General features: G+C 42.1%; 1 protein-coding gene across 11 annotated transcripts in view; it reads right to left on the bottom strand.

Moving 5' to 3' along the window:
• CALN1 (calneuron 1) overlaps positions 1-24,324 on the bottom strand; it is a 471,992-nt gene that overhangs the window by 346,880 nt on the left and 100,788 nt on the right. Inside the window, exons 1-2 of one of the 11 annotated variants that reach the window (XM_036825186.1) lie at positions 13,537-13,597; positions 11,932-12,024 (exon numbers count right to left, since the gene is read on the bottom strand). The exons of the other annotated variants lie outside the window; for them this stretch is intronic. The gene's annotated coding sequence lies outside the window, so the exon portion shown is untranslated. Of the gene's footprint in view, positions 1-11,931; positions 12,025-13,536; positions 13,598-24,324 lie in introns of those variants that run through there. 11 annotated transcript variants of the gene reach the window in all.

Genomic DNA, 24,324 nt, shown 5'->3' with positions numbered 1-24,324 from the left:
AAGTTGCTCCTACCCCTACTCTGGAGGGACATATGGCGATGGCAGTATGACCAGGACCTCAAAGGTGGGGTGCCCAGAGACGCTAGAACCATGGTAGGGGTCGCCCAATAGGATCTGGGACAATGCAGGGAAAAGCTCTGCTCTGCCAAGATGCAGGGCAGGAACGCTTAAGAGAGAGAGGCACCATGGAGACATCGGTCAAAGGCAGGTAGGGGTGGGGAGCCCCCCTCTCTGTCCTCACCTTCTCACCTCCTGTTGGTGCCTCCCTTTGGCCAGGGAATCTGGAAATGCAGTTTGCTTGGACAGACCCTACTATACAGAGTGGAGCAGGGGGAGAGAGAAGGATAAATTTGTAAGCAAGCAGGCAAAGGACTGGCTGAGCTACCGAGTTAACTTTTTTGTTATATGTTTATCCAGCATCTCTTCATTTGTTGCAGGAAAATAATCCACGTTAGCTTAGTGACCATGCTGACAGAACTAGATATCCTTGTGACACTTCTGAATTTCAAAGACAAGGAAATGTCTTCTGAGCATCCAGGTTAGAAAATACAGGTTACCCACAGAGGAACAAGATGAAACGCAGCTCCCTTCATAACAGCAAGCAGACACAACAGAGACACAATCACTACCCGCTACTGCCTTTAAAGGTCATTTAAAGTAAAATGAGTAGAGAAGTTTACAAATTAAATTATGCGAAAAGACTTAAAGGCAAAGGTCAAAGAAAAGAAAGTTCTAACTGAAAAGCAATTTAAAATAAAAAGCACTTAAAGTATAGTGAAGGTATGTTTAAAAAGAGGAAAATCCCAAATATATATATATATATTAGTCACAAACCTCTACGCATCATATACATATCATTATAAAGCAAAAATAACTTAAATATATTTTTGATTTTAAAAACTGGTGAAGATTTTAAAGACACCCTCTAAGCCTTTGGCAAATTACCTGGGCAAAAAACAAAAACAAAGAGGATATGAATGATGTAGACATATTTCTATGAAGGCCGATTTGATGTGTCTCTGTATATGAGTGGGTGTGTGTGTCCCCACACCCCACCCAGAGATCACTTTTCAGATATCTGTGGAACATTTACAAAAATTTATCAAATATAAGACCACAAAGCAAACTTCAGTAAAGGTCTTCAAAAGCAGGTCTGGGACAGTTGAATATAAACAGAAACAATAATAAAATTCAATATTTTTAAATGCTAAGACATTTTTTTCTAACTTTGTTGAGATACAACTGACATACAACATTGTGTAAGTCTAAGCCGTACAAGATGTTGATAGCCTTATATGTTGCAAAAGGATGACCACCACAGCTTTCCCTAACACCTCCAACATGTCCCATAATTACCCTTTCTCTTTTTTGTGGTGAGAACATTTAAGACCTACTCTCTTAGCAAGTTTCAAGTATATGATACAGTATTATTAGCTATAGTCACCATGCTGTACCTTCGATCTCTAGAACTTATTCATTAAAATTGAAATTTTTAATATACTCCTAGATCAAAGTTTAAATTAAAATTTAAATTATAGGCTCTATTAAAAATTTAAAAAGGGAAATAGTTCTTATTAAAAAGCATATGAGGTATAGCAAAGTATTATTCAGATAAGCTGTGAGGTCTTTAAATGCACTTACTGTTTTTAAGAAAAATATAAACACTAAATAAGTCTTCAAGGGCTTCCCTGGTGGCTCAATGGTTAAGAATCCACCTGCCAATGCAGGGGACAGGGGTTCGAGCCCTGGTCCAGGAATATCCCACATGCAGCGGAGCAACTAAGCCAGGGTGCCATAACTACTGAGCCTGCACTCTGGAGCCCATGAGCCACAACTACTGAAGCCCACGCACCTAGAGCCCGAGCTCTGCAACAAGAGAAGCCACTGCAATGAGAAGCCCGCGCACCGCAACAAAGAGTAGCCCCCGCTCGCTGCAATTAGAGAAAGCCTGTTCGCAGCAACAATGACCCAACACAGCCAAAAATAAATAAATAAATAAATAAAAGTCTTCAACATGAACGTTTTAGAAAAAGAACAAAATAAATTAAGAAAACAGAAAAAACGAAATAATGAGAGAGAGATGAATTAGAAAACAGATAAATTAAAAGAGCTGGTTCTCTGACACAAAAGCAATAAACCAGACAAATCTCTGACAACTTTATTAAAACAAACAGGGAAAGCACAAATAGACAACAGTATGAAATATGAGAATTCTATGTGCAACTCTAGACTAATAAATTTAAAACACTGCTTAAATGAATGCTTTTTTTCTCAAAATACAGAAATTGGATTTTTATTGAAAGCAGTGTGATTTACTATTATTCATGCTTACTGAAAATCTTGACATAACATTTTGTTATACAGTGATTTGAAGATCTGGTTTTAGGTTGGGTGTATTTCCATACTTGATTAAAACATCTGCCATAACCAAAAATACACCTCAAAAAAATTTACAGATCCAAATGGAAGAAAAATGTCATTGGCAGTGTTTACTAAATCACAATATTCATTCTTCAATCCATCCCACAAGCATGTCAAGATTTTTGCTGATATTTTGCTGGTAAAGTTTCATCTTCCTGAATGTCAACAGGTGATTTTGCAAACTGATTCAAAGCGGTTGTACTTTCATATTTTTAACAACAAAAAAAAATCGATTTCTTCATTTGGAAGATTCTTAAGAAGTTAACAAAATTGTTTCCAGATTTTTTTTTAAATTAATTTATTTGTTTGTTTTTATTTTTGGCTGTGTTGGGTCTTCCTTGCTGTGTGCCGGCTTTCTCTAGTTGTGGTGAGCTGGGGCTACTCTTCCTTGCAGTGCGCGGGCTTCTCATTGGGTGGCTTCTCTTGTTGTGGAACACGGACTCTGGGCGCGCAGGCTTCAGTAGCTGTGGCTCTTGAGCACAGGCTCAGTAGTTGTGGCTCACAGGCTTAGTTGCTCCCCGGCATGTGGGATCTTCCCGGGGCAGGGCTCGAACCCATGTCCCTTGCATTGGCAGACAGATTCTTAACCACTGTGCCAAGAGGGAAGCCCCCAGATTTTTCAACTTCACAGATTTGAGTTCGTAGATAGCACACTCACAACAGTTTTTTAGCAACAAAATCACACAATGGTAGAAAGATTTCCAAAACCATCCATTCTCAAAACTGTTTTTGAGTTTTGAGCATGAGTTTCCCCTAAAAAGCAGTTATTTCTGAAGTCAGGGAGCCTGATTCCTCCAGTTCCATTATTCTTTCTCAAGATTGCTTTGGTTATTCAGGGTCTTTTGTGTTTCCATACAAATTGTGAAATTTTTTGTTCTAGTTCTGTGAAAAATGCCATTGGTAGTTTGATAAGGATTGCATTGAATCTGTAGATTGCTTTGGGTAGTATAGTCATTTTCACAATGTTGATTCTTCCAATCCAAGAACATGGTATATCTCTCCATCTGTTTGTCACATCTTTAATTTCCTTCATCCGTGTCTTATAGTTTTCTGCATACAGGTCTTTTGTCTCCTTAGGCAGGTTTATTCCTAAGTATTTTATTCTTTTTGTTGTAACGGTAAATAGGAGTGTTTCCTTAATTTCTCTTTCAGATTTTTCATCATTAGTGTATAGGAATGCAAGAGATTTCTGTGCATTAATTTTGTATCCTGCTACTTTCCCAGATTCATTGATTAGCTCTAGTAGTTTTCTGGTAGCATCCTCAGGATTATCTATGTATAGTATCATGTCATCTGCAAACAGTGACAGTTTTACTTCTTCTTTTCTGATTTGGATTCCTTTTATTTCTTTTTCTTCTCTGATTGCTGTGGCTAAAAATTCCAAAACTATGTTGAATAATAGTGGTGAGAGTGGGCAACCTTGTCTTGCTCCTGATCTTAGAGGAAATGCTTTCAGTTTTTCACCATTGAGAACAATGTTGGCTGTGGGTGTGTCATATATGGCCTTTATTATGTTGAGGTAAGTTCCCTCTATGTCTACTTTCTGAAGGGTTTTTATCATAAATGGGTGTTGAATTTTGTCAAAACCTTTTTCTGCATCTATTGAGATGATCATATGGTTTTTACCCTTCAGTTTGTTAATATGGTGTATCACATTGATTGATTTGCGTATATTGAAGAATCCTTGGACTGCTGGGATAAACCCCACTTGATCATGGTGTATGATCTTTTTAGGGTGCTGTTGGATTCTGTTTGCTAGTATTTTGTCGAGGATTTTTGCATCTATGTGCATCAGTGATATTGGCCTGTAGTTTTCTTTCTTTGTGACATCTTTGTCTGGTTTTGGTATCAGGGTGATGGTGGCCTCGTAGAATGAGTTTGGGAGTGTTCCTCCCTCTGCTATATTTTGGAAGAGTTTGAGAAGGATAGGTGTTAGCTCTTCTCTAAACGTTTGATAGAATTTGCCTGTGAAGCCATCTGGTCCTGGGCTTTTGTTTGTTGGAAGATTTTTAATCACAGTTTCAATTTCAGTGCTTGTGATTGGTCTGTTTATATTTTCTATTTCTTCCTGGTTCAGTCTCAGAAGGTTGTGCTTTACTAAGAATTTGTCCATTTTATTGGCATATAGTTGCTTGTACTAATCTCTCATGATCCTTTGTATTTCTGCAGTGTCAGTTGTTACTTCTCCTTTTTCATTTCTAATTCTATTGATTTGAGTGTTCTCCCTTTTTTGCTTGATGAGCCCGGCTAATGGTTTACCAATTTTGTTTATCTTCTCAAAGAACCAGCATTTAGTTTTATTGATCTTTGCTATTGTTTCCTTCATTTCTTTTTCATTTATTTCTGGTCTGATCTTTATGATTTCTTTCCTTCTGCTAACTTTGGGGGTTTTTTGTTCTTCTTTCTCTAATTGCTTTAGGTGTAAGGTTAGGTTGTTTATTTGAGATGTTTCTTGTTTCTTGAGGTAGGATTGTATTGCTATAAACTTCCCTCTTAGAACTGCTTTTGCTGCATCGCATAGGTTTTGGGTCGTCATGTTTTCATTGTCATTTATTTCTAGGCATTTTTTTATTTCCTCTTTGATTTCTACAGTGATCTCTTGGTTATTTAGTAGTGTATTGTTTAGCCTCCATGTTTAACCTCCAAAATATACAAGCAGCTCATGCAGCTCAATATCAAAAAAATAAGCAACCCAATCCAAAAATGGGGAGAAGACCTAAATAGACATTTCTCCAAAGAAGATATACAGATTGCCAACAAACACAAGAAAGGATGCTCAACATCACTAATCATTAGAGAAATGCAAATCAAAACTACAATGAGGTATCACCTCACACTGGTCAGAATGGCCATCATCAAAAAATCTACAAACAATAAATGCTGGAGAGGGTGTGGAGAAAAGGGAACCCTCTTGCGCTGTTGGTGGGAATGTAAATTGATACAGCCACTATGGAGAACAGTATGGAGGTTCCTCAAAAAACTAAAAATAGAACTACCATATGACCCAGCAATCCCACTACTGGGCATATACCCTGAGGAAACCATAATTCAAAGAGTCATGTACCACAATGTTCATTGCAGCTCTATTTACAATAGCCAGGACATGGAAGCAACCTAAATGTCCATCGACAGATGAATGGATAAAGAAGATGTGGCACATATATACAATGGAATATTACTCAGCCATAAAAAGAAATGAAACTGAGTTATTTGTAGCAAGGTGGATGGACCTAGAGACTGTCATACAGAGTGAAGTAAGTCAGAAGGAGAAAAACAAATACCGTATGCTAACACATATATGTGGAATCTTAAAAAAAAAAAAAAAAAAAAAAAGGTTCTGAAGAACCTAGGGGCAGGACAGGAATAAAGACGCAGACATAGAGAATGGCCTTGAGGACACGGGGAGGGGGAAGGGGAAGCTGGGACGAAGTGAGAGAGTGGCATGGACATATATACACTACCAAATGTCAAATAGATAGCTAGTGGGAAGCAGCCGCATAGCACAGGGAGATCAGCTCGGTACTCTGTGTCCACCTAGAGGGGTGGGATGGGGGGGTGGGAGGGAGACCCAAGAGGGAGGAGATATGGGTATGTATGTATATGTATAGCTGATTCACTTGGTTATACAGCAGAAACTAACACGTCAGTGTAAAGCAATTACACTCCAACAAAGATTTTTTTTAAAAAGCAGTTATTTCCTCGATCTTTGTTAAAATGTCATCTTTCAGTGTGTGTAGCAGGCAACATCCTGCCATCTCAGAAGAGATCACAGACGTGGACCATTTGCCTGTTTATGACAGAAAGTGTGTGACTCTGCTTTCTGTTTGACAACTCTTTGAAGACCTTTGCCCTGATATAAGCTGCACAGTTTCTTGGGGTACAAAAGGCATTGAGAGTCATTTTCCATCTCATTTCAAAGATTAGACCAGGTTTCATTTTTCATGAAAGTGAATATAGATCAACATTTTAAGTAGTCTTTTAGAAGTTTTTTAAGTTTTTGCCCAATCTGCTGGCTTGTCAATTTTAACCCATGAAGTGGCTGATGAAGATCTCCTTTGGGAAGCACAGGAAACGCCAACTTGGCCATTGTCTTGTGGTCTGCTTGGGCCTGCATTATCAGTATGATCCAAAAGCTGGGGCTCCTTGGCAGGCATCTTGCTTATTTTCTGGGTGTTAGTCTAGTTAAAATTGACTAATATTACCTGTAAATCCCCCAGCCAGGCACTTGTGTCACAAGTAACTGGTAACAAGTGCATGAGGAAGGTCCTACAGCAATACCTCACTTTATAGGGTGCCCACCTTCTTGAACACATCACACCTGTCACACCAGACCAGCACACATATGGGCAACTGAGGACTGTCAGTGTCACTCTATACAATGAATATTAGTAAAGTGTAATTTCTTCCTTCTTCCCTTTTCTCCCTACACCCCAAAAGAACACCTTACACACCCCACTTTGAAAATCACTGCAGAGACATTGCTGTTAAAAATCAGAAAAAAGACAAAGTGCCCATTACTTCTAGTGTTAAGTAACACTATTCTACAAGTTCTACTTAATGCAGTAAGACATAAAGGAAACCACAAGACTGTTTAAAAGGAGTAGACCCAGAAAACATCATATAATCAAAATCTAGAGTGAAATACATGTAAAAATTTAACTCATCTTTTATAGTTAAAGGACATTCAAAGTTGAAATATAGCTAAAGAAATTACAAAGGAAAAGATTGAGAGCCTTGCCATTATAACAATGTAAACTTCTAAACATGATAAACACTATAAATAAGAGTGAGAGGCAAACAGGGAGTACAAAAAGGACACAGCAGACAATTCACTAAACTGGAAAGACAACAATAAAACATATGACAACAGTAGTTGAGCTCATAAGTAATCAAGAAATGTAATTTGTATGCTGTTATCGGCTTTTTCAGTGTGGGAGGGTTTTGTTTGTTTTTAACATGCTAGTGAGGTTGTAATGGGACTAGTACTTTGTAGCAGTTAAAACAACAGCTTAGAGAAAACAACTTCGCAATTAGGTATCCATTCAAAAAATGGTTCTCACCCTTTGATCCCAAAACTCTATTGTTTGAAATCTATCCGGAGAAATGGTCAAAGATTTGTGCACCAAAAAATTGTCTTGCATTGTATTTAAAATGGAAAAACAAAGACAAGAAAAGAAAGGAAGAAAGAAGAAAACAAGACAAAAATCTAAAAGTATAGAAATCGATAAGCAAAGTACATTCATATCAGTGTATGCTGTGCATCAGTGACGTTCCCTAAACTTTTAATGATGTCAGAAATCTTTATAACATGCTGTTAACTCTACGAAGTACTTCAAGAAGGAAAACTGAACATACTTCTCTCTCCTAAAATGCCATTAAAATCATGGTATAGAGGAACAAAATGTAATAAAATCATAAAGGCTTTGAATATGGAGGAGAGGGAGACCACTGTCAGTCCAAAAAATTGGCAGATCTCTGGAAGGCAGAATTATTTTGCTCATCTTGATGGATGAAGTTAAGCCGAGTGAGGCAGGGCTGGAAGTGTGACAAGGGAAGGCCACGGTGGAAACAGGAGTGGTGGGATGCCACAGAGCACCCCGAGGTGACTGGTACGAAGAGCTGGATGAAGATGGGGTGGACCTGGAGGGACTCATTAAAGCCTTTTACTTGGAACAGTGAGCTGGCTCTCCCACTCAGAGAACAAGGTCTTTTAAAAGGAGCGACGTGCCTGAGGGTTGGTGCGGGTGCCCCGGGGTGAGACCTTCCTCCTCTGGCATTTGCATGAGGGCAACGTGTTCACCCCTTTCCAGTCTTGAACCTTAAAATGAATCTTGCTCATCAACATGGCCCACCCTCTGAAGGTTTGCTGCCATTCCTCTCATTTGGTGGGGGGAGGCTGGTGTTCAGAGGAAACCTGACTCTTGACACGTTTCATTCAGACATGTCAGAAATGCCAATGGTCAAACAAGGATTGCCAGAGACTTCAAGGAAATCAGCATCAGAGACTTCCCTGGTGGCGCAGTGGTTAAGAATACACCTGTCAATGCAGGGGACACAGGTTCAAACCCTGGTCCGGGAAGATCCCACATGCCACGGAGCAACTAAGCCCATGCGCCACAACTACTGACCCTGTGCTCTAGAGTCCGCGAGCCACAACTACTGAGCCCACGTGCCACAACTACTGGAGCCCACATGCCTAGAGCCCGTGCTCCACCGCAATAAGAAGCCTGCACACTGCAACGAAGTGTGGCCCCCACAATTGTGGCAAGTAGCCCCCGCTTGCCACAATTAGAGAAAGCCCACACGCAGCAATGAAGACCCAACGCAGCCAAAAATAAAATAAATCAATTAATTAATTTAAAAAAAAAGAAAATCAGCATCACCAAAGGGCAGGACAAAAAAGGTGACCCCAGAAACAACGAGGAAGATTCTGGAAAGAGTAGACAAGTCGAAAGAATGCTCACATAACACTTCAGGGAGATCTGAAAGGCTGCCACAAAAAATGTGCAGTCTGAGATCAAGAATTCAGGGAAGTGAAAATTTTGATTGGAGAAAAAATCAGAAGCACTAGAGCGAGAAGTCATGGAAAGCACAGAAAATATAGCAAAATAGCAATAAAAAATTAATTAATAAACAGTAAGGATTAACACAGAAGGGCCACATCCACTTAAGAAGCATTTCAGAATGAGAGAATAGAAGAAAAAACTTCAAGAGCTGATGATATGAACCTTCAGACTGAAAAGGCCTGTCAAATAGCCAGAACTTCATCCATCATCTAAAACCTCATAACGTTTCAGAACACAAGCGTAAAGAAAGCACTCTCAAGTCTCTGACAGAGAGAACAGACAACTTTCTAATGAATGACAATCATACCGGCATTAGGTGCACATTGGCATCATCAGATACTAGGTGACAATGGAACAAGCCCTTTAGCCTCACAGGAAAAATTAATTGACAAATCCAATCAAGATAGGGGCTTAGAAAGTTTCCCATCCATAGACACTTCCTAACAGAATCACTCAAAAAATTATTTCAGCAAAACACAGAAGGAATCCAAGAAATTACAGAACTTGGGATCCAATTGGTGGGTGAAATCTAAGGATGAGGTGCAATCCCAGAGGACCACTGTGGGAGCAAATAAGACACAAGAGTCCCGAGGGCAGGGAGAAAAGGGATTCACAGCAGCCAACAGCAGCGGAAGCTGGATCATCTGCTGGAAAAGAAAGAGAGGCCAAATGTCCATAGCAAATGTCAAATACAAAAAGATACATGCACCTCAATGTTCACAGCAGCAGTATTTACGATAGGCAAGATATGGAAGCAACCTAACTGTCCATCAACAGATGAATGGATAAAGAAGACGTGGTATATTTACACAGTGGAATACTACTCAGCCATAAAAAAGAATGAAATTCTGCCATTTGCAACAATGTGGATGACCTAGAGAGTATTATGTTCAGTGAAATAAGTCAGACAGAGAAAGACAAATACTGTATGTTATCACTTATATGCGGAATCTAAAAAATAAACAAATGAATGTATATAACAAAAAAAGAAACAGACTTACAGATATAGAGAAATGAGTGGTTACCAGTGGGGAGAGGGAAGGGGGGGGCAAAATAGGGGTAGGGGATTAAGAGATACAAACTACTACATACAAAATAGATAATCAACAAGGATATATTGCACAACACAGGGAAATATAGCCATTGTTTTGTAAGAACTTTAAATGGAGTACAATCTACAAAAATATTGAATCACTGTGTTACACACCTGAAACCAATATAATGTTGTAAATCAACTATATTTCAATTAAAAATACTATTTATATTAGCAATATAAAACAGAACTTCTAAAAAAGTTATTAAAAAATGTCAAATACAAGTAGAGTGGGTTTCCCCCCCTCCTTCACTCTTCCTTCCAAGTTACGATTTGTTTGGGTCTTTTTTTATACATTTCTCCTACAAATGGCACAGGGTTAATGATGCAATGTTTGTTTCTGCAGAGAATAATATTTACATAATCATAGTATTATAAACACTATTTTGTTTTTGAACCTGAAATCAATAGACGAATCATGGAAGTTTCGATTCTAGACAGAGAACAGAGTGTGTTTGACCCCATGATGGTCTAGTGATAAAAGTGGTTAAAAAAGGAAAAAGAGGGCTTCCCTGGTGGCGCAGTGGTTAAGAATCCACCTACAAATTCAGGGGACACTGGTTCGAGCCCTGGTCCGGGAAGATCCCACATGCCGCGGAGCAACTAAGCCCATGCGCCACAACTACTGAAGCCTGCGCTCTAGAGCCCGCAAGCCACAACTACTGAAGCCTGTGTGCCACAACTACTGAAGCCCGTGCACCTAAAGCCCATGCTCCACAACAAGCCACCGCAATGAGAAGCCTACGCACCACAACGAAGAGTAGCCCCACTCACCGCAAGTAGAAAAAGCCCGCGTGCAGCAACGAAGGCCCAACGGCAGCCGAAAATAAATAAATAAATAAATTTATTTTAAAAAAAGGATAAAGGATTGTGGGGTGTGAAGTACCTTGTCTTTCATGGTGGGAGGTCAAAAGGTACTGCTTAAAATGAATGAAGCAATAAAGATTTAAATAGATGCGCTAAAGCAATAAAGCTATTTAATTTAAAGATTTAAAAATAAAAGTCACTGGAAGGTGAAAGGGAGGAGTGCTGTAAGGCAGCAGGAATCTATCGTTCATAAGAGAAGTTGGAGAGATTCCATTTAAGGTGGAGAATCAAAAACACAGAAGCACTTCATTTAGAGTGATTTCACCCACCACAGGCACTCACGATGACAAACGATTAAAAATAGTTTCCTCTGACACGTAAAGTTTGGCTGGTGGGGACTCTTACATTTCATTTGTACCCACTTCTATTGCTTTTTTATTATCCTATTCTTCTATTACCTTTATAAGGTCAAGCCATAAAATTATGTGGAGAGCAGAATCACAGCTATATAAATATAATCATTACACCTAGTCTCATATATATATATGCTATATATTGATATACCTAGTCACAGAAAAAGTTACTGGAAGGAAATCAACCAAAATGTAAATACTAGTCACTGCTGAGTGATGGATTTACTGTCATTGTATTCTTATTTGTTTGAACTTTCCTCACTCTGTACCATGGGTCTATTTCATTTTTATAGCTAGAAAGAAACTAACAGCATTTTACAAACTAAAGAGTCTGCCTGGAATTTCCTCCACGTGGGGGTAGGGCCCCAGGGAGCCTGAAGGCAGAACCAAGGCTGCTTCAAGGCCACGACTCAAATGACCCACAGCCATAGAGTGCGAGCACGCGATGTGGCTCCAGCACAGACCTTGGAAGAGAGAGCCTTGACCAGAGAACGGAAAGGGCGAGCGTCAAGAACAGGCTGTGTCGACCAGAACGGATGTGCATCTCCTAAACCAATCTTGATTTTGAATGGCACCGTCTGTCCGTGAATTTCCAAGGATCCAGAGCTGGCTGGTGATTAGATGAATGCACCTGGTGGAAGGAACTGTCCACCAGTGTCACAGAGATGCTGAAGCTCGCCTGCCAACAGAGATGCTTCTGGCAGATGATTTTGAGTTGTTCTTTCTGAAAGTAATTACACAAAAAATTCAGCTGCTTTTTAAGGCTCCCCCGAAGGCTATTATAATCTTTTTTTAATTAATAAGTTGAATATGAAAGGATTTAATTTTAATATATTTTATGTCTCTTCTTCTGTGATCCTCATATAAAGATGTCCTGCTACCTCTTCTAGACACTTCTGGCTGCTCGGGCATCAGTATCAAACTGAGAGCCCTAGACACCTTTCTGCAAAGGTGGGGGTTCCTGTTGGCTGAGTTGGGAGCCCTCCACCCAAGACAGTGGGAAGCAAGAGATTGCTGGATCTGCGGAGAATAGCTGTACACGGTCCCCAATATTGACTGTAGAGAGTTCTTCAGAATGGCTCTTCCAATTCTTTACTAGCTGCCATAACAAAATTTCGTAGACTGGGTGGTTTAAACAACAGAAATTTGTTTTCTCACAGTTACCGAAGTTAGTAGTCCAAGGTCAAGGTGCCAGCATTGGTTTCCGGTGAGAGCTCTCCTCCTGGTTTTTAGACAGCTGCTTTCTCACTGTGTCCCCACGTGGTGGGAAGAGAGGGAGAGCAAGCAAACTGTGGGGTCTCTTCTTATAAGGGCACTAATCCCATCACGAGGGGACCTCGTGACCTCATCTAAACCTAATTATCTTCCAAAGGCCCCACCTTCAATCACCACCCCATTGGGGGTTAGGGCTTCAACATATACATTTTGGAAGGGACATAATTCCGTCCATAGAGACTAACCAAGTTGGGAGCAAATATAGTTGAAGATGGACAAGACCAAGCAGAAGTCTAAAAGTCTGCCACTTCCTGTTATTTTTTTAAACTTGAATTAGCCCTGTTTTACCGAGAAGAGGCTATAAGAGATTGACAGAGAAAGGTACAGGACCCCTGGAGATATAGCCTCATTTGGGCCAATTTACATGAAAAGCATGAAAATTAGATTCATTCAATTCATCATTCGAATGGAAAGTGGCCTGAAATTTACTTATTGTTTCGGAGTTGACAGCATAAGAATATTTGGAAATAAGGCTATAGCGCTGAGGACAAGGACTTAATTTTTCTGAGATTTCATTCTGCCTTAAAACTGGGGATATGCCTGAGGATGGGGGGGTGGGGGGTTTGAAGCAGATCTAGCCACAAGGGAGGTCACGTTCATCCATTCAGCTGTTCAAGCAGCGTGGACTTAGGTCATCTAGAATCCTGTGATCCAGGATGGTGTTACAGCAGAGGCACCACCCAGGTCCTCAAGATCAAGGACTATCTGAGCCACACAACTGCTTGAGAGCTGGGCACTTGGAAAAGAGTGAGGCTCAGAAGCAAGCATCCTGGCTGAGCCTGTGGTCCAGGTGGTGGCAGGAGGCTGACCCTGGGCACAGGCCTCTCACCTGCAGGCTAGGCACTGGGGCCCTGAAGGCAGCAGTGCCCAAGATAGTGGGTGGCCCCAAGAATGTTACAAACAGGACACAAGGTCACCCCAGCAGCCGGGCAGAGGACAGCGAAGGCAGGGTGCCAGTCACCTCAGGAACTTCTGCTGGCAAGAGGAGGGTCCCAGCTGACGGGAGACGCCAAATGCAGAGACCAAAAATGAACACAACCCAAGATGCTGAGTTCATCGGGAGGACATCCCGTGAGCCCTCTTGGTCACGATCCAACCTTCACAAAGACTCTGTGGTGGAGAGGAATCTGCTGAAAGAAATGAGAAGCTATTCTATGCTCAAGAGACATAAAAACCAAATATCATCAACAACAGCAAAAATCCACAAAGTACAACCAGACTCTGAGCTCTTCAGACACAATGTTGTCCAAGCATCGAACCCAGTGTCAGGCATACAAGGAGTACTCAAAATGTCTGTTGGATACATGCATGCATGAATACATGAACAAATGAATGAATGATATGAAGAAGCTTGTCATTCAGAGAACCACCGTGACAGAGAGGAAATAAGATGATGCATCCCCTGGAGTTACGACGCTTCCATAGTAAACCCGGAACAAAACACGTCCCTGGGGCCAGTAGGGGCAGAAAAGTAAAACTCAGGACCAAGAACTCTCATGGAGCCGTAACGATGCTAGAAGTTTCTCTGGGTACCATGCCCATCTGGCCTGAAAATACCAAAGGAAAATTTCTCAGAATAGGTCAGGCATGAAAATAGTGACTCTTTTTAGAGGGCTTACTGTGTGGTAGGCAATTCTAATTAAGCAATGTTAAGTAACATCTCGGTTATACTTTGTGAGGCGGGATTAATATTATCCCCATTTTACAGATGAGGAAAATGAAGCACGCGCAAATTTTAAAACGGCTCCAAAAAGTGCAGAGCGAGTCAGTGGTAGAGCAGGAGCTCAAACCCGAGTGGCTTGGCTCCAGAGGCCACACTTAAGGAAAACCTCCCCAGCTGCCTCCTAGGACAGGGACCTAGAGGCCGGTTCCAACGAGAGAATGTGCAGAGCTCATCCTGGGATGGACCGAGAGCACCAATGAAGGCATTCATTTATCCTAGAAATGTGTATTCCTCTTTCTGACGCCGTAATATGAGGGAGGGCCTCTGTTCTTTGAAACATACACACAAGTCTGTCTACAAAGAAATACACTGGAGGCCAGCGTGAGACTCAAAAGGCCCAAGAAATTCAGGAATGGAACCCTCTCCTCTGACAAAGGGTCCCAGCCGAGGTCCTGTGGACTGGACACACAAACCTATCGGGTGGAAAAGGCAGCACAGAAAACATGGCGGAAGGAAGCATTCACATCGGTCAACAAATGGGGACTCAAGGAACTCGGGGGTGGCGGCCATCGCGGAGGAAAGGAAGCCACCTTTAAGAGCCCTTGGCCGAGGGCACACGAGGGAAGCTGATGGATCACGAGTGGCAGGCAGCGAAGGGCACCAAGAGGCAAAACAAACACGAGGGCAAGGTCCCCTACTGTTTGCTGTCTTCTGTCCTCCAGCCAGCCAGGAAAAGCAACGCTGGACCGCTTCCCACACTGTACTCCAAGCCAAAGAGGTACAAAAGCCAACCTAATTTAGTCATCTTCTCCTCACTCTCTCCTGAAATGACCTTACTCACCAGGGCCAGGATGATGGTCCAAGTTTACATGAGGATGTGCTTTGCCTGTGCCTCCTTCTTTAAGGCTGCCCGGGGGGCAGGGGGTTTCAGCCCGGAGGCTGAGGAAAGAAACAGATTCCGGTTAAGGTGCCAACACCTCCAAAGGGACACCTGCCAGCCCTCTCTCACCTGAGTGCCCTGCCAGAGTCTCCCTTCGTGCCCCACGTACCACCCCTTCAGGTCATCAGCCTCTGCTATTGGTGGCCCTTCCTAATTCCAACTCAAGGACTTGCTCAGGGAGGAGGCCTTTCCCAACCCTTAGGCCTCCAAACACTCACATAGAAACAGCATCGCCGACTGACGTTCAGGCCAATCAGACCCCTGACCCGGTCCTGGCTCTGCCACATTCTAGCAGTAAAACCCTAGGCAACGCAACCCTTCTGAGGCATAGTTTCCCCATCCATGCAATGGGAGTCATAAGGTATCTACCTCATTGAGCAGTGATAAGTACTGCCTGGGATTCTCCAGAAGATACTTAGGGTAGAGCCTGGCACATGGTAAGCAATGCATCCGGCTCCTGGCACTCAGGATCCTATTACCCACAGCAATGGTCTCAATCTCGCAGTGCTCACTAACATCAGTGGGCAAGGAAGGTCCAGGCGGCGAAGGGAGGGAAGAGCAAAAAGGATGTGACCTCAGCGGCTATGATGCTGATATCCCCCGGTGCCACCTTAGACAAGACCTCGGGGAGTTCCAGACCTCAGTCAGCAGCTGGGATGGCAGTGGGGAAATTTGATGCATCTGATGACATCGGCATTGAAACACACCAGGAACAGTGTGACGTTTTAGAAGTGGCTAACAAGGAAAATGAAGATGGTCTATTATGAAAGGATCAAAACACATGGGATGGAGATATATACATGTATTTTTGTAAAGAGGAGTAAGGTGATCTGTAAAGGTTCAGATTCCATAGCCGGGCCCAGACTTTAAAGAAAAATAGGGATGATTCAAGGGAACAGGACAGATGCACAGGAAAGTGGTGAGAAAACAGGGAAGGAGCAAACCAAAGATGACAGAAGGCACCTGCCACAAGGCAGCCATTTCCAGCCATGTAAGATCCACTCACGCCTGGAACATTCAGCTGACCCCTCCCAGCACTGCCAAGGGCCACCTGCCCAGACGACAAGGAGAAGTCTGGTTCCAGTGAGTCACTCCTCTATGTTGTGGTGGTTTTTGCTTTTGAACCCAGGTTATACGCACAAACTGTGCTCCCCATGACTGACAGCACTGTGCCACTTTGAACTTGAGGGGACAGAAGACTGGGTTACAGGTAAGCTACACACACCAAGAAATTCCATTCCAGGGTTTTTGGGGGTTTTTTTTCCACAACATAACTTTTTTGAAATATAATTTCGGAAAAGATGCCTCAGGTTTAGAAAATTCAGGAAGGACAAGTGAGTCAAAGGAAAAAAATGACAACTGCAGCTTTTTTAAAAAAATTGGTTTTGACAAGTTGAAAGCTCTGGGACATCTGGATAAATAGTGACTATAAAAAATCATAATTATTTTCCCATTAAAAAAAATTGGTAATTTTAAAATATAAGAAACAATAAGGGGAAATTTGCCCCGTCAAAGATTTTTAAAGTTACTATAATTAAACCAGGAAAATGAATAGATGCTACAGTGGAGGAGAACCAACAGATTAGACATGAGCCCAAATGAGTATGATAATTTGGAACATGACAAAACCAGCTTTTCTAAATTATTCAATTTAGAATTCAACAAATTCTTCAATTCAGTATTGGAAATATTGACAACAATTTGGAAAAAAAATAAAGTTAGATCCCTATATCATATCATAGCCAAAATTAAATATCAGATGGATTTAAAAATTTAATGATAAAAATATATATTAGATTTCTGGTAAACATGGTCAAATCAATCTTACTCATTTATCACCTTTCATTCCCCAAATGCTGCTCAATTAAAAATGAAGGACGGGAGGCAGGGGAGCTATTCCTTTGTAAGGCACAAGGACAAAGGGAAGTGGCTGGAGAGGTCTCAGAGGAGATGTGAAGTGGCTGGAGAGGTCTCAGAGGAGATGTGAAAGGCAGACGGCAGAAGGAGTTACCACCTTCGCAGAGTGAAGGGTAACAGGGATTCTGTGCCTGTCAAGGGTCTACACTAGGAAGAGGCCAGCCAGTCGGCGCCAGAACCCTGCGAGGTGCACACTGGCCATTGCCGGTGCCTCGGGGGCCCAGGTCATGGGCAGACAGAAAAGCCCTGTCCCCAGGGTTCCTGTGCCCTGTGTCCTGAGAGCCAGCAGGCCAGCCTTGGCAAAAATGAATGAGAGGGCACCCCAGGCCCAGCGCAGGGCTGGGATGCGGTGCCCACTGCCCACGAGGATGTAGGGGTCAGTGTGTGCACAGGACTAGGGGGCCCCGACCTGATGGCAGAATTCCTGCACCCAAGCTCCTTGGACCCCTGCTTCACAGAGCACCTCCCCAGGACGGCAAGGGATTGGCATGCCACTTTTTAAAAAATTTTTAATGGAGTATAGTTGATTTACAATGTTGTGTTAGTTTCTGCTGTCCAGCAAAGTGAATCAGTTATACATATACATATATCCACTCTTTTGTAGATTCTTTTCCCATATAGGTCATCACAGAGTATTGAGTAGAGTTCCCTGTGCTATACATACAGTAGGTCCTTATTAGTTATCTATTTTATATACAGAAGTGTGTATATGTCAATCCCAACCTCCCAGTTTATCCCTCCCCCCCTTCCCCCCAGTAACCATAAGTTTGTTTAAAAAATGGTACATATGAACTTATTTACAAAACAGAAATACAGTCACAGATGCCATGCCACTTGGTGTAAGACGCCATTGAATACTACTCAACTTGTAAGCTCTGTGCAATACACGACATTAATATCTTTTTTTAATATAGAAGGAAAATGTTAAATTTAGAGGTAAATATTTATGTACTCTTGGGGGTGAGGAAGCATTTTCTAAGCATGATTCCAGAACTTAAATATTTAAAAGGGGAGGATAAAAATTTGCTTAAAACGTTAAAAAAAAAAGTAAGTTAAAGATAATATAAAAGAAATAAAAAGATAAACAGCAAACCTGGAAATTTTTGCAATGTAGAATAAACACAGGGTACTATTCTTCCTATTAGAGTTCTTACAAATCATTTTTACAAAAGAACCCCTCAATAGAAACAGACATAAAATGTCAGTAGATCAATGGAACAGGCTAGAAAGCCCAGAGATAAACCCATGCACATATGGTCACCTTATTTTTGATAAAGGAGGCAAGAATATACAATGGAGAAGAGACAGCTTCTTCAATAAGTGGTGCTGAGAAAACTGGACAGCTACATGTAAAAGAATGAAATTAGAACACTCCCAAACACCATACACAAAAATAAACTCAAAATGGATTAAAGACCTAAATGTAAGGCCAGACACTATCAAACTCTTAGAGGAAAACATAGGCAGAACACTCTATAACGTAAAGCACGGCAAGATCCTTTTTGACCCACCTCCTAGAGAAATGGAAATAAAAACAAAAATAAACAAATGGGACCTAATGAAACTTAAACGCTTTTGCACAGCAAAGGAAACCATAAACAAGACGAAAAGACAGCCCTCAGAATGGGAGAAAATATTTGCAAACGAAGCAACTGACAAAGGATTAATCTCCAAAATTTACAAGCAGCTCATGCAGCTCAATATCAAAAAAACAAACAACCCAATCCAAAAATGGGCAGAAAACCTAAACAGACACTTCTCCAGAGAAGATATACAGATTGCCAACAAACACATGAAAGGATGCTCAACATCACTAATCATTAGAGAAATGCAAATCAAAACTACAATGAGGTATCACCTCACACCGGTCAGAATGGCCATCCTCAAAAAAATCTACAAACAATAAATGCAGGAGAGGGTGTGGAGAAAAGGGAACCCTCTTGCACTGTTGTTGGGAACGTAAATTGATACAGACACTATGGAGAACAGCATGGAGGTTCCTCAAAAAACTAAAAATAGAGCTACCATATGACCCAGCAATCCCACTACTGGGCATATACCCTGAGGAAACCATAATTCAAAAAGAGTCATGTACCACAATGTTCATTGCAGCTCTATTTACAATAGCCAGGACATGGAAGCAACCTAAGTGTCCATCAACAGATGAATGGATAAAGAAGATGTGGCACATGTATACAATGAAATATTACTCAGCCATAAAAAGAAACGAAACTGAGTTATTTGTAGTGAAGTGGATGGACCTGGAATCTGTCATACAGAGTGAAGTAAGTCAGAAAGAGAAAAATAAATACAGTATGTTAACACATACATATGGAATCTAAAAAAAAAAAAAAAAAGGTTCTGAAGAACCTAGGGGCAGGACAGGAATAAAGACACAGACATAGAGAATGGACTTGAGGACAAGGGGAGGGGGAAGGGTAAGCTGGGACAAAGTGAGAGAGTGGCATGGACTTATATATACTATCAAATGTAAAATAGATAGCTAGTGGGAAGCAGCCGCATAGCACAGGGAGATCAGCTCGGTGCTTTGTGACCACCTAGAGGGGTGGGACAGGGAGGGTGGGAGGGAGACACAAGAGGGAGGAGATATGGGGATATACCTATATGTATAGCTGATTCACTTTGTTGTAAAGCAGGAACTAACACACCATTGTAAAGCAATTATACTCCAATAAAGATGTTAAAAAAAAAAAAAAAAATATATATATATATATATATATCAATAGATAACTCACAAAAGGAAAAATCAAACGGCCAATAAGTACATGAAAAAAAATGTGCATGTTTGTTTACGATCCCAGATATCCAGCATAAAACAATAATGCAAAACCATCTGGCTAATGAATTTCAAAAAAGAGTTAATGCCCATAGCGGATGGTGAAGACGTATGGAAATAAGCCACCTGGAATGAGTCATCCCACATTATGAGAAGTGGGAATGGGAAAATCTTTAGGAGAGGTCCCCAAATCCTTGACCTGATCATTCCACTTCTAAGAATTTATCCTTAGAGAAATAACACAGGTCAAAAATAGCACACAGCACACCTGTTTGTGGAATAGAATACATTCATTGAAAATGATGAGGTGGGGACGCATACAACAACCTGGAGAGACATCCACAATGTAGTCAGTTAATAAGCAGCTTGCGCAAGAGTATTCATATCACAACCCCTTCAAATAAATAGAGGAATGCTTTGTAAACACACATAAAACACCCACATGCACAAACACAGATTCTGGGAGATTTTATCCTCAAGCTGTGATCCCCGAGTTATCTCTGGATTCACAGGATTAAGAGTAACTTTTATTGTCTTCTCTTTGCTTATTATTCTCCAAAGCTTGACCACACATCTTCTACTTTTGTACTTAAAGCAACATTTTAATACAAGAAGGCCAAGACCAGAATGGCAGGAGTTTTCTCCTTCAGAGAACCCCGTGGGGTTGGTGAGTCTGAGCGCCCATCATGCCACAGGGGATTTTGTTCCCAAATGTTTCTAAACGAAGCCTGAATGGATCTAAACTGGGCAATTTGGTGCTACAACTGTTCCCACGACTCTGCTCGCTCTGCCTGTGGCTCCACCAGGGCACCAATGACAGCTGGCATCTGGCAGGACAGGATAGCCGGACAACAAACGCTGGAGACAGAGCAGTGACCGACCACAAGGTGAGCCCGCATGGCCCCCAGACAGTCCTGGTCTAGGAAATGTCCCCCAGATACAGCCAGGAGCTCTGAGCCAGAGGAAAGGAAGGAGCGAGGGGCGTGTGCATTTCTTCCAGCCCCTCCAGGGGAAAGGACTTACTGACCCTCCAAGAGGCACCACTGGCCACCAGTCCTGGTGAACGCGGGAACCCAAAGACTTTCTTGAGAAGAGTGAAACGCAGAGATTCGTGCGTGCATTGGAAAGGCGGAAAAAAGACTGTTAAACCACCACACCCTTTCAGAAAAATATTTGACTCTGTGCAATAGATCAAACCCTTTTTCCCAGTGATTTGCATTATAATACCTGACCTGCTTGCCGTTATTTCTAACTGTGCTTCCTCTCGCTGTTCACAGGGATGGTTTTCCCTGCCTCTGTCAATCACCTAATGATCTGGAAACCTCACTCAAATTCAGGACAGGGCTTCCTTTTTTAAGAGGACCCTACAGTGAATTACTTGATTTCATCGCAAATAATGACTCCCTTATTTGTCTGTTCAGATTTACTTCAAAGGTCCCTTTAAGAAACACTTTAATTTTCCTTGGTTTCCTCTCCTACCTCTTCTCCAAGGAATTCAAGGACTGGGAAGAAGGGGTTCATTTAATTTATTTCCTCTCCTCCTCTACAGCCCCCTCCCCAGTGCGAGAAGTGTACACTACAGCAAATCATCACAGAGCAAGTGATGGAGACAAAGGTTACTTGCCAACCAACACAGGTCTGTTCTTCCTATGTCGATGTCCAAGTCTTAAGACCACAGAGGGCCAAACGCACAGCTAGATCCCCACAGCACTGCCCTCTAACTAAAATTAAGAAACATCTCCAAACATGTCTTATGGGCAAAGCACCGTGCCAAGAACAGTGGAGAAAAACACACACATGTGCGCACACACACACATCTACATATGCACACACGCCACCAAGCCCCTCCCCTCAAAGACGTAACTGCAGGTTAATTTGTAGAGGGCCTATTTCCTCATTGGAAGAAGGCAGACCCCTTCTAAAATCCCTTTATTTTTACTTTTCCTGTACTCTGAAATTCTAAATACGATACCTAGCCCAAGCCAAGAAGCATTACAGTAAATGTCGAGGTAACAAACACATTTGTGTAATAAAAATTACACAGACACAGAAGAAGGAGAAATTAAATCCATCGCGGGGATCAAGGAACACTCCACCGGGAAAGTCAGATTTAACTGCCTTTAAATGTCGAGGGGCTTCTAGGCTGCAGAAGCAGCAGGAGCAAAGGCACGGGAGTCTGTGGTCTGGGGGAACTTGAAGGCAGCAGTGGTCAACGGTCAAGGAGGCCAAATGAAAGTCACTAAGGCGTTGGAGTTTCAACCTCAGTGAGATGCAACTGGAAGGGTCTGGAAGTCTCCACAGTGGCGTTACCCACTTGCATTTCCAGCGGATGGACTTGGAGGCAGGCTCAGGTCCAGGCCAGAATAACAGCTGTGCCAGTGGGATCGGAATGTCGGTGCCAAACAACAGAAGTGACACACCCATCAGTCACCGGGGGGTGGGGAGAGAGGGCCAGAGATGACAACAAGCGTTTTATTCTGAGTGTCTGCGGGGCTGGGGGTCTCGGGCCAGGCAGGAGAACCCGCGTGTATTGCGCAGGAAATGGTCCATTCTGTTTGGGCCACGTTGAGTTTGGAGTGCCTGTGGGATAATTTACATCTCACGTCTGATAAGATGTGATGTTACAAGAGCTAGTTAAAGCGTGAAGGGAAAGAAGATTGTTCCAAGACAGAAACTTGAGAGAGCACGAAAAGAAAGGGGCCAAGAAATGAACTTTGGGAAAAGCAGCATTTGAGGGGTGGTAAAGGGAAACGTGGAGATGGAAAAGTGTTATGGACTGAATAGTGTCTCCCCAAAAATTCATATGTTCAAGTCCTAACCTCAGAATGCACCTTAGAATGTGACCGTATTTGGAGATAGGATTTAAAGAGGTAATTAAGTTAAAATGAGATCATCAGAGTGGGTCCTAGTCCAATATGACTGGTGGCCTTATAAGAAAGAAGAAATTGGACACAGACACGGACAAGGGAAGACCACATGAAGACAGAGAGAAGGCAGCTATCAGCAAGCCAAGGAAACAGGCCTGGAACAGATCCTTCCCTCGGCCTCTGAAACCAGCCCTGCTGGACACCTTGATCCTAGACTCCAGCCCCCAGAACTGTGAGAAAATAAATTTCTGTTGCTTAATCCACCCGGTCTGTGGTGCTTTGTTACAGCAGCCCTAGCAGGCTAATATAAAAAGCTAAGAGGTGAGGGACTTCCCTGGTGGTGCAGTGGATAAGGTTCCACGCTCCCAATGCAGGGGGGCCTGGGTTTGATCCCTGGTCAGGGAACTAGATCCCACATGCATGCCGCAACTAAGGAGCCGGCGAGCCACAAGTAAGGAGCCTGCAAGCTGCAACTAAGACCCAGTGCAACCAAATAAATAAATAAATAAATATTTAAAAAAAAAAAAAGCTTAGAGGTGAGAATAAAGCCAGGCGAGTTCATTCAGGGGGGAGTTACCTGAGGAAAGGGTGGTCAACGGTGTCAAATGTTGCCAAGTATGAGAAGTGAGTCCACATCATTGGATTTTAAAAATGAGGATATCAGTGACCTTTCAAAAAGCAAGTTTACAATATATTAAGTATATAAGACTTACTATAGTAGGGGCCCGACAGTAGGGTCGGACAGCAGCCAAGGGTTAAAGGACAAGACAAGAATAAGGTCAAAAAGTGAGAGTGGCAGGGGCAGAGACTTCTTTTTAGAAGCTTTGCCCTCAAGAGAGGGAGTGAAATAGGACGGCAGCCTGGGGATGCAGCGAGATGAAGCGAAGTTTTAGAGAGACTTACACTGATGAGTTAAAGGAAGGAAAATTTGAGCTTTGAGCCAAGGAGAAATGGAAACTGATTAGAATGCATGTGGGGGAGGGGAGGAGGATATTAAAAGGAGAAGAGACTCAGGAATATGGCCATTGTATTTCTGGTCAAGAAACCATCCAGAATTCAATACAAGGATTAGTAAAAAGAATTTAAGACCCAGCTGTTGTTGAACGACCTACATTTTTAATGGAATCAATTTAGCCGACTGAGAACTTAAAAAAATGAATGGTTGGTTTTATTCAAGGTCAAGGGTTGCAAAGTGAATATAGCAATAGGTGCTATAGGAAGGTCCACAGGTACGGGGAATTCAGAGTAGAATTCGTGGTCCAGGGTTCTAGGCTAGGCATGCCAATGATCTCTAAAGAGACAGAATCACCGTAGGCTGAAAGTCAGAAAGAGGCAGCCAATAGGCATCCTGAAGCGGGGGTCAGCAAACTACGACCATGGGCTGAAAGCCAGTCCACCCTCTGCTTTTGTAAATAAAGTTTTATCGCAACACAACTACACGCATTCATTTACATCTTGTCCACGGTTACTACTTTCCAGCTACAACAGCAGAACTGAGTCATTGCAACAGGGACCATAGGACCTGCAAAGCCCAAGATATATACTCTATGCCCCTTTACAGAAAA

Source organism: Balaenoptera musculus, chromosome 15, assembly GCF_009873245.2.
Source record: "Balaenoptera musculus isolate JJ_BM4_2016_0621 chromosome 15, mBalMus1.pri.v3, whole genome shotgun sequence".
In the NCBI taxonomy this organism is placed as follows: domain Eukaryota; kingdom Metazoa; phylum Chordata; class Mammalia; order Artiodactyla; family Balaenopteridae; genus Balaenoptera; species Balaenoptera musculus.
This window is presented reverse-complemented; position numbering and strand designations above follow the sequence as displayed.